Source organism: Pongo pygmaeus, chromosome 2, assembly GCF_028885625.2.
Source record: "Pongo pygmaeus isolate AG05252 chromosome 2, NHGRI_mPonPyg2-v2.0_pri, whole genome shotgun sequence".
In the NCBI taxonomy this organism is placed as follows: Eukaryota; Metazoa; Chordata; class Mammalia; order Primates; family Hominidae; genus Pongo; species Pongo pygmaeus.
Window position 1 is genome coordinate 199,622,416 of NC_085930.1, and position 10,618 is coordinate 199,633,033.

Below are 10,618 nucleotides of genomic sequence, written 5' to 3' on the forward strand. Positions count from 1 at the left end.
AAGTATAAGTCCAAAGTTTCATCTGAGACAAGGCAAGTCCCTTCCACTTAGAAGCCTGTAAAATCAAAAGCAAGTTAGTTACTTCCAAGATAAAATGGGGTTAGAGACATTGGATAAATGCTCTTATTCAAAATGGGAGAAATTGACCAAAACAAAGGGGCCACAGGCCCCATGCAAGTCCAAAACCCAGTGGGGCAATCATTAAATTTTAGAGCCCCAAAAATGATCCTTTTTACTCCATGTCTCACATCCAAGTCATGCTGATGCAAAAACTGGGCTCCCATGGCCTTGGGCAGCTCTGCTTCTTTGGCTTTGCAGGGTACAGCCTGCCTCCTGGCTGCTTTCATGGGCTAGCATTGAGTGTCTGCAGCTTTTCCAGGTACATGGTGCAAGCTGTCAGTGGATCTACCATTCTGGGGTCTGGAAAACATTGGCTGTCTTCTCACAGCTCCACTAGGCAGTGCCACAGTGGGCATCTGTGTGCGGGCTCCAACCCCACATTTCCCTTCCATGCTTCCCTAGCAGAGATTCTCCAGGAAGTCTCTACCCCTGCAGCAGACTTCTGCCTGGACATCCAGGCATTTCCATACATCCTCTGAACTCTAGGTGGAGGTTCTCAAACCTTAATTCTTGAATTCTGTGCACTCGCAGGCCCAACACCATGTGGAAGCTGCCAAGGACTGGCAGCTTCTAAAACTATGGCCTGAGCTGTTCCTTGGCCCCTTGTAGTGCCAACTGGAGCTGCAGCTGCTGGGACGCAGGACACCAAATCCCAAGGCTACACAAAGCAGCAGAGCCAGGGGCCTGTCCCACGAAACCATTTTTTCCTCCTAGGCTTCCAGGCCTGTGATGGGAGGGGCTGCCTCAAAGGTCTCTGATATGCCCTGGAGATATTTTCCCAATTGTCTTGGCTATTAATGTTTGGCTTCCTATTACTTAGGCTAATTTCTACAGCCAGCTTGAATTTCTCCCCACAAAATGGGTTTTTCTTTTCTATCACATCGTCAGGCTACAAATTTTCCAAACTTTTATGCTCTACTTCCCTTTTAAACATAAGATCCAATTTCAGATAATCTCTTTCAAGTTCAAAGTTCCAAAGATATCTAGGGCAGAGGCAAAATGCCACCAGGCTCTTTGCTAAAGCATAGCAAGAGTAATCTTCATTCCAGCTCCTACTAAGTTCCTCATCTCCACTTGAGATCACCTCAGCTTGAACTTCATTGTCCACATCACTGTCAGCATTTTAGTCCAAACCATTCAACAAGTCTCTAGGAGGTTCCAAACTTTCCCACATCTTCCTGTCTTCTTCTGAGCCCTCCAAACTGTTCCAACCTCTGCTTGTTACCCCATTCCAAAGTCACTTCCACATTTTCTGTATCTTTATAGCAGTATCCCACTACCTTGATACAAATTAACTATATTAGTTCATTCTCACACTGCTATAAAGAACTTCCCAAGAATGACTAATTTATAAAGAAAAGAGTTTAATTGACTCACAGTTCTGAATTGCTGGAGACTCCTTGGGAAACTTACAATCATGGCAGAATGGGAAGCAGGCACATTTTACATGGTGGCCAGCAAGACAGCATGAGTGTTTGAAGGAGGAACTGTCAAACACTTATAAAACCATCAGATCTCATGAGAACTTGCTCTCTATTATGAGAGCAGCATGAGGGAAACTGTCCTCATGATCCAATCATGTCCCTCCCTTAACACTTGGGGATTACAGGTCCCCCCCCTCAACACATGGGGTTTACAGTTTGAGATGAGATTTGTGTGGGGACACAGAGCCAAACCATATAATGGTATAGAAATGTTCATATATAGTGGATATTACCAAACAATTTTACAAAGCATTTGTACCAATTTACCCTTGCACAGCAATATATGAGAGTTCAATTCTACACATATTTGCCCAACACCTAGTATAATCTATCTTTTTTTCTCATTTTAGCCATTCTAGTGTGTATATGTACTGATATCCACAAATAAAAATTTGTAGCTTTAGCTTTCATCCTTCTGATAAGTAATGAAGTCCTGTACATATTAATATGTTTATTGTCTATTTGGATATCATATTTATTTAATTTCATGTTCAATTTCTTTTCCAATTTTTCTATTGTATGTATTTTTCTTATTTATTTGTAGATAATCTTTATATACCTTTGACGTGAGTTGTTTATCAGAGATACATATTGCAAATATCTTCTAGCTTATGTGTCACATTCTTATTTTATTAATGATATTTTCTGATAAAGAGAAGTTATTTTTAATGTAGTTCAGTTTATTGTTTTCTTCCTTTATGGCTGTCAGATTTTGTGCCCTGATAAAAAATCTTTACCTACCAAAAATCATGATAATTTTTTTTGTTTTCTTCTAAATTATGTGTTTTAATATTTACTTGTATTTTATTTTGTGCAAACCTTATTCAATTATAACATACCCACAGAAAAGTACATGAATCATAAGTGTATAATTTGATGAATTTTTCACACTGAAAACACTGTTAGCATCAAGATCAAGAAATAATATTATACCAGAACTCCAGAAGTTATTTATTATACACTCCCTACATGAGTCCTCTTCAGCTTGCATAGTCTCAGTTAACTGACTCAAGTTTAAAAATTCCTTTAAGAAAAAGATCTGAGTAAAAGTTATTTCCTTACAAGGAAACTGAATAGTACTATTCAGCTTTCTAATTATGTTTTTCATCATATAATTTTATTTTATTATTATTATTATTACTTTTGATACAGAGTCTCACTCTGTCACCAGGCTGGAGTGCAGTGGTATGATCTTGGCTCACTGCAACTTCTGCCTCTCAGGTTTAAGCTATTATCCTGCCTCAGCCTCCTGAGTAGCTGAGATTACAGGCATGCGCTACCACGCCCAGCTAATTTTTGTATTTTTAGTAGAGATGGGGTTTCACCATGTTGGCCAGGATGGCCTCGATCTCTTGACCTCATGATCCACCCTCCTCGGCCTCCCAACGTGCTGGGATTACAGGTGTGAGCCACCACACCCAGCCAATTTTCTTGTTTATAGTACTGCAAACTTTAAACTTATTAAATATATTGAAATTAAAACATAATGATCAATATTAGCTTACATATAGACATATTACCAAAAATAAATGATTGACTATACATGCACATCCAAAGGTACACACACACACACACACACACACACACACACACACGATCCTTATTGGGATTAAAATCAAGTAGTCTATTTAGACTATAAAGTCAAGGAGTATTTCTTTGATTTCCTCTAAACATATGTTTTATTTTATGAATGCTTGAGATGTCATAAAGGCTCAAAACTTAATTTGTTTGAAAGCATGACCAACTGTTTCTTTTTAAGCACAGTAGAAATCTCACCACTTACTCACTTTAGAAATTGACTTGCTGCTCAATTTAAATACGAATCTAAATATTTTTGAAGAAATGTATTTTAAGAAATAAAATGAACAATTGCCATAGCCATCATTTTATTTGCCAATAAAAGTGTCATTAAAAAACAACTTACACATTCCTCCTATAAGAAGATGTATTGGCTTTAACATACTTCTTATAAAAGTAGTTTATTTAGCATTTTTTTTTTCACAGAAAACTCATCTGGGGTCCTGAAAAAGTAGTTTTGATTTGACAATTACTCCAACCAGTAAATGTTAACTAACTTCTTTTCAGTGCCTCTTATTGAAAATCAGATACTATATAAAAATATAAAATATGGAAAGAAATAAAGAAGATGATGATAAAGAAATTCTAGAAAATTTTTAAAATTGCAAATCATGCTTAAAACAGTATAGAAAGAAGAGAATTTTATCTAGATTATTGCTGTATTTACAAAGCAGTCTTCTATAGTGACATTTACTGGTTTAGTTATTCAAATCAATTTACTTTCATTTAAATCTAACTTTAGAAAGAGGTAAATACAGAAATGGAACTCTAATTGCCACAGAGTGTCTTAGCTAATTCTTCACAGAACTAGAAATTTATACACACATGCTGTGACATTAATGCATATAGTTATTTTCTTTCAAAACTTTTTAAACATAAAAGAAAAAACTTAAAACTATGAGAGAATCACTATATTAGTGATTTAGATGTATATAATAATACCGATTTAGCCCTAGGACAAGTTTTTGAGGTCACGTTTAACTATTTCTTTCTAGAAAGGTGCTTGCTTTCAATTATTTTTATAATAACATAATAAAAATATAGAGGCTTTAAAATAATGGTATCATATGCAATAATGCTATGTCTAAGTGTATAAGAATCTATACACAATAAATACTATTCAGCCATAAAAAAGGAAATTCTGTCATTTATGACAATATGGATGAACCTGGAGGACATTACATTAAGTGAAATAAGCCGGACACAGAAAGACACATACCTCATGGTCTCTCTTACGTGGAGTCTAAAATCATGCACTTTGGGAGGCCGAGGAGGGCAGATCACCTGAGGTCAGGAGTTCGAGACCAGCCTGACCAACACGGAGTAACCCCATCTCTACTAAAAATAAAACAATTACCCGGGGATGGTGACACATACCTGTAATTCCAGGTACTTGGGAGGCTGAGGCAGGAGAATCACTTAAACCTGGAAGGCAGAGGTGGCAGTGAGCCGAGATCGCCCCACTGCACTCCAGTCTGGGCAATAAGAGTGAAACTCTATCTAAAAAAAAAAAAAAAATTAAAAAACACACAAAAAATAGAGAGTGGAGTGGTTGTCACCAGAGCCTGGATCCTTGGTTAGTTGGAAGAGAGGTAGGGGATATTGGTCAAATGATGCATAATTACATTTATATAGAAAGAATAAATTTAAGACATCTACTGTATAGCAAGGTGAGTAAATTATTCATTGATATTTGTTCTATATGACCTTCTTCTTTTTAATAGCTACATAGTTCATTGTACCAATGTACCAATATTTGTCTAAAATGTCCCTTTAAGCATCATCACTATTGATAGATTTTGCTACTATAAACAATGTTGCAATGAATATACTTTTAGAAACATCTTTGCCTTCCTATAGCATTATAGCTGTAGAATTAATATCTAACTGTATCTGAAAGTAGAAATGTTGACAGCATGTTAATATCCATCAAAATTTTAGATACACCTAGCCAAATTGGCCTATAAAAAAGGCTGCACTAAGTTATGCATCCACTAACACTGTATAAAAGTGCTTGCTTCCCCATACTCTTGCCAAAACAAGATATTAACCATCTTTAATATTGCCAATCTTATGGATAAACAATAGTATTATATTGCTATTTTCATATGCATTTATTTAATTAGATTGAGCACAATGGAGCCAATTGAGCAACTTTTTCTATTTTCACTAATTGTTTGGACGTGTATTTCTGAAAATGGGGAATTATAAAGATATTATTCTTGTTCCTTGTTCATCCTATGTTGTGTCTCCAATTTGGTAGCATATATTAATGCATTTCTCAAAGGGTGACATACTTACTACAAATGGCATTTGAAACATATTTAGGTAGTACATGGAATATTTTTATTTTATAGCTATTATTAATATTTATGTGGACTTGGAAAAAAGTCACTTTTCTGTTTGTAATATAATTTAAAGATTCAATTTAAAAAACATTTCAGTTTGAAACTAATTTGGCTTTAAAATATATTAAATAAAATAAGTAGAAATGCTTTTCAGCCTGTATGTGAGTAACTGAATTTTGGTACATACTGGGTTAATCCATGTATTATTCTCACCATTAAATATACTCTAAGCAAGAGGAAAGATAGTTTATTAAGTTTCATTGCTTATGCAAAGCATAGCCACAATAGTATCAGAGTTAGCAAGCAGAAATAGAATAGTATAGTATCAGAGTCAGCAAATATGAATTGATATATGTTTACATTCAATGTATAGGCTTTATCCACAACCAAAAAAAAAGAAAGTAAAAATATTTGTTTATTTAAAACATCTTAGAAGTCATATAATTCCACTCATAAGAACTTCATTATAGTTATATAATAAAGACTTTATCAACATAGCCACAATACAGTATCACATTCAACAAGATTAACAATTAACAATTCCTTAATATGAATTTTCTCAATGTTTATTTTGTTGCAGTAGTCTGTAAGATATCCATTTCAATTGGATCCAAAATTCAACAATGAAAATGGTTCACAATTTGGGGTTGATGTCATGCTTAAGTACTGTAATTTTAATTTCTGTAGCTTTTATTTGCATCAGGGCTTGAGAGATTTTTGAAAGATGTGAAATACTATAAGATTTCTTTTGCAGAAATTAGACTGCCTTCACAAAACCGGCAGGTTAAATATGCGTTGATGATAATTGGGGGAAAAAACAAAATTGGAGTTGAAAAGAAAAATAGAAGCAAAAATCAAGTAAAGGGGATGCTTTTGTAAGGAAGATTTTATATTTAATAAAGTACAGACAAAGTGAGACAAAGCAAAGTAACCTTGACCCCTTTAATTGTCATCCTAAGTCAGCTAGAAAAAACAGAAGGAAAATAGTTGTTAAAATCATCAAATTTTTCTGCTGTTTTCTAAATTAGGTTATTGTGTGCAAAGTTAAGCCCATGTAACTTACCGAATTGGGAAAAGGAATTGAGGAATCCCTTAGTTTCAAATGGTGGTTTTCCTTTTTCTAAATTAAAATAAATATTATACTGTGTTTTTTTTAAAAACCTATTGAATGGGAAGTATTGATTAGAGGAGGGTGTTAGAGAGGATCTCTATAAGAGAAACGGAAATCTTCAAATTTTGTAAATAGAAACCATATAAGTTAATTTAGTTAATATAGCAGAAACTGAAGCAGTCAATAAACCTTGCTAAAAGCAGAAAAAATAAAGATGGAAGAAATTTTGCCTTATTGGAGATACTTAACATTCCAGCAATGCTTTGCCACTGTTAAGAGATCGGCATTACATTTCTTACTCCAACTCTCTTCATACAGCATCAATATGGTTTTTGACCATGTCACAGGTGGCAAAGCAGTCCATAGAATATTAGATAAGCATGCAATTGTCCACTGCTTATTTCTAATAAATATCTAGGCTTTTAAAAAATTATTTTGCACCTCTCAATACTCTTCAAAACAAGATAATAGCTCTAGCCCTTCTAAATGTAGAAGACAGTAGTACCCAAGACTCTTCTAACATTGTAAGTTTACCTAGACGTAGGGATATAAAAGAGAGAATAATCTAAATTGATATTACTTCATTTTGTATGGCTAGTTTTTCCATCTTATGGAAAAAAGTTGGCTATTTATTAAAAGTAAAGAGACACATTATTACATTAATTATTAGAAAAAGGTAACTCATATTACTTTTGCTTATTATGTCCCAAAACAGATTTTCCAAAAAGGAAACCCTCCCAAACAAACATAATAGTAAAATTCAGCAACCTGCATTCATCAACAGTGTCAGTAATTCTGAGCAATGCCATTTTTATCTTAATAATATAAAAATCTAGCATTTTGATTGATACAGATTATTTTCTTCAGGAGTTAGATCACAGGCATTAATTGGCATAATTTCAGAGAATAAATAACTATTTTCCAAATGCACAAATACAAATTTCATTTTGTTTATTATCAACCTATTCCATTTTGTAAAGCAGGCATTACTTTTATTTCATTTTCAGAGAACTACAGCTAGTTCTGTGAAAAACAAAAATGGTACTTTTTATCGCATCTAATATTAAACATTCAAAAATGCCTGCATAGGATTATTTTGTACAAAATCACAAAGCAAAATGAATTTGAAAGTAAAAGATTCCCTTGGAATGTACAGTCTATTTCTTTTCTTCTTCTTCTTTTTTTTAAATCACTCTCAACAGAGTGGTTTTATAGCCAACACATTTTCATTATTTCATTTTCTCTTACACAATTCTGAAGAATTTCACATTTTGCCTTAAATATAATATTCTGGGAGAGTTTCATCTTATTGTCCACATGAATGCTATTTTAACTCTATCCCAGCTCTATTTCATTTTTTGTGAAATATACTGAATTTTAAAATTATCTCTTATAAAGTTGTGGTGCTAATGTAAATGAAACAAATTTGGAACTACAAAACTGAAAATTAAAAAGCAACTTGCAGTCAAGTAAAAATGATACAGGCTAGATCTATAAGGCCAGTGTTGTAGATATTGCGTACCACGTGGGCATTATATGCACAAATTAGCCTACCTTTTTAGACACCTCAAACTCATAGGCCTCATCCTCAGAAAGATGGTTTCTATTTCAAATTTTCTACATTCTGATGCCAGGCATCTCACCTGATGCTCAGCTTTCTTGTGAAAGAAACCAGATACCTTTTTGCAAATGTGAACCTCATTATTATTTCATTCTGCTAGGGTCTGTCAAAAATTTCATATCAGTAGTAACTCAGCTTCATAGTTTCATCTAGCCATTAAATTGAATCTAGCTAAAAGGCTGGAATCATAGATTGGCTTTCATGCCCTCTGGTGGATGCTCAAAGAAATTGCTACAATCATTAGTAAAAAAAAAAAAAAACCCTCATTTAAAAAAATAAATATTCTCCGCCTGGCGCTGTGGCTCTGCCTGTAATACCAGGGAGGCCGATGTGGGCGGATGACCTGAGGTCAGGAGTTCGAGACCAGGTTGGCCAACATGGCGAAACCCCACCTCTACTAAAAATACAAGAAAAAAAGTTAGCCAGACGGAGTCCGAGGGAGGCGAATTGCTTCAACCTACCTGGAAGGCGGAGGTTGCAATGCACTGCAGCCTGGGCGACAGAGTGAGACTCTGTCTCCAAAAATAAATAAATAAATAACATTCTTTAACATGGGAAGAAAAAAAATTCAATCCTATTACAAACACAGAAATAAACCAATCAACCAACAAACACCAAACAGGTACTTTTGTTTGAAGTGTACCAACTCATAAACACAATTAACTTTAAAATAAATTCCGATTACTTCAACTCCGACTTTCACTATTGTCTTAGGCAAATTAGTTGCTAAATCATTAGCTCTGTTTCTAGATGTGCTTACGCTTTTCTAAGGGTTAATTATAACCACTGCCGTCTCTGTAAATGGAATAGGGTGTAACACATACAGCTCATAGGATACAAACAAAAGCTTTTTCTTAGAGTCACTCATTTGAGATCAATGCAGTTGTATTGATCATTCTCTGATGTTTACTTATTATAGTCACTTTTAACGTTAGAAGATCATAGTGGAAAAATACCTGAAATAGGATCTGAAAGATGACAATACCTAGTCTCTAGTTTTGCTTCTTACACTAATTAGCTATACAACTTGGGCAAGTCAAATCCTCTTCCAGGGTCCACACTTTCTCATCTATTAAATGAAAGCAGACATACATGCATAGATAGATAGATAGATAGATAGATAGATAGATACCTTTTTTGTTTATTTTTTAAAACAGAATTTGTGAGCTTTTCAACTATAAAAGTATATATATACTTTGGAAGTCTAATTAAACAATTAGAAAATCGAGAAACATAAAAAATAAAATCACCTGTAGCCCCATTACCTGAAGAAATGTTTTACATTTTTTACTTCTTTATAGTATGTCTTCCTTTGTTGGCTTGGAATTACAAGCTATAACACTGCCAAATCATGTACTTGTTTAATTTTATATTTCTTTCTATTTAAGTAATAAATGAACTTAATTTTAAAAGTCAAGTAGTACTATAGAAATGTAATAGAAATCAGTACTTTTCTGCCATACCTAACCCACACATTATCTCCGAGTCCAATTTCTTGAGACAACAATTTTCAACTCTTTAAGTATTTTGTTACAAATATTTATGATCTAATTCTAAAATGATGTGTTTTGGTATCATGTGGTTTTTCCTTTAATTAATTAACTTTTCACAATCTGAGATTAGCATTTAGGTTTCTTACTGTTTCCTGCCACCTTCCTTCACAAACCTTTTCCCTTTGCCTATCTTGTAATATAAATAACACATATTTAAAATATTAATTTAAACTTTTAATTTAAATATTAATTATTTACATTATTCATAGCTTGATCATTTTTAACAGTACTAATTATTTGTAATTTTCACAGCTTAACCATTTTATAGTTAATCCAATTTTTGTTTTTCATGGATTTAATAAATGCCTTGTTTTATTCACTTCCTCCGTTTTCCATTTACTACTAATTTAACATTAAAGCTACATATATATTTTTCTTTAATCATTCATCTTATTTCCTGTAGCTCATTGCTGTTATGTTCTGATTAGAATTGGCTCTTCTTTGGGCTGCTGCAATGCTGTCTTCCTATAGACTAACTTCATTATCATTTTCAGAATTCTCTTCACTTCTTTTGCCTCTAATTTTTGGACATTTCTGGATTGCCATAGCAAATATTAGCTTAATCATTCTATTTCTTCCCTGAAACTTAGCAAAGTAGAGAAACTCAAAATCTCAGTCAATCATGACAACCATCTGTGTCCATCTCATTCATCCTTCCAACTACTAAAATCATGATTAACTTTCTTCTTACTGTCATCTTCTTACCTCTGTCTCTGTGAATTAAAAACATTTTAATTTCTTTCCTGTAATCTTAGTAGGTTTCTGAAGAGAGTAGATGTCTTCATTCTACCATGTTTAACTTG